The following is a 1,149-nucleotide window of genomic DNA, read 5'->3' on the forward strand; positions in this document are numbered from 1 at the left end:
GCCCTGGTTCCTCTTGAAGTGTGCTCTGGTTTTTATGATGATGGGATGCTGGACTAAACCGGGTACTTATTCACTTGTGATCCTTACACTAAACTTGCCTTATCAACACTTCCATTGTCAAAAATATAAGGTCTAGCTTTATTTTTTAAATAACTTGTCTTTCAAACTCACAGGCACACAGCTGAATTATTCATATCTTTCATCAGATGTGGGTTATTCCTTCAATTCGTCTCAGAAAAACATAACAAGTAAACATGAAAAATTTTCTGCAAATATGCATCTAATATATCCTTCAGCTTTGTTTTGGAATTCTTGCTTCATAAATATTTTAGCATAGCTATCAGGGATAGTACTTTAGTTATTTAGCTGTGTGTTGCTTTAATTTCAGAAGTGTACTTTACTTGTGCTATCTCTGGACTCCCCTAGAGGATCCCGATTTTAAAACTGATGCATGGAAGTTACCTGGGCTTCCAGAAAAGTTCAGGGGCAACTTACCGTGAGAAGAAGACCAGTGTGATCCTTGGAAGACACAACTTTGACATAGTTTATGTTACCTGTCTTCCTAGTTGCTTAGACTGGAGAATTTCTCATCCACACATTCCTATTGCTTATTTCTGAGGATGTGGTGGACAAATACGCTGACCCATTTTGTTATCTCTGTACGATGTCACTGGTTTTCTACTGGTTTAGATTCTAAAGTTGCCTGTTTTTTTTTTAACCTGTGAGCCCTCTGTTTTATTATTATTAATTTTAATGCTGAAAAAAATTTTCCCATTCATCTAAAACACCTACGTATTCTTTTACCTTTCAGCACTCGCACCAGCTGTTTTCTTTTTGTATAAAACCAACAACAACAACAAAAAACAACAACAACAAAAAAACCAACCAAACCCATTGCCGTTGAGTTGATTCCAACTCATAGCGATCCTATAGGACAGAGTAGAACTGCCCCATAGAGTTTCCAAGGACCACCTGGTGGATTTGAACAGCTGACCTTTTGGTTAGGAGCTGTAGCACTTCACCACTGTACCGCCAGGGTTTCCTCTTCTGGTATAGATTGTTTTATTTCCACCTTTCAAATTTCTTCGGCTATTCCTACATCTGAGACTGCCTTATCTACTTTTAGTTTTCTTTTCCCTTCCCTTGATT

Source organism: Trichechus manatus, unplaced genomic scaffold, assembly GCF_000243295.1.
Source record: "Trichechus manatus latirostris isolate Lorelei unplaced genomic scaffold, TriManLat1.0 scaffold00002, whole genome shotgun sequence".
In the NCBI taxonomy this organism is placed as follows: domain Eukaryota; kingdom Metazoa; phylum Chordata; class Mammalia; order Sirenia; family Trichechidae; genus Trichechus; species Trichechus manatus.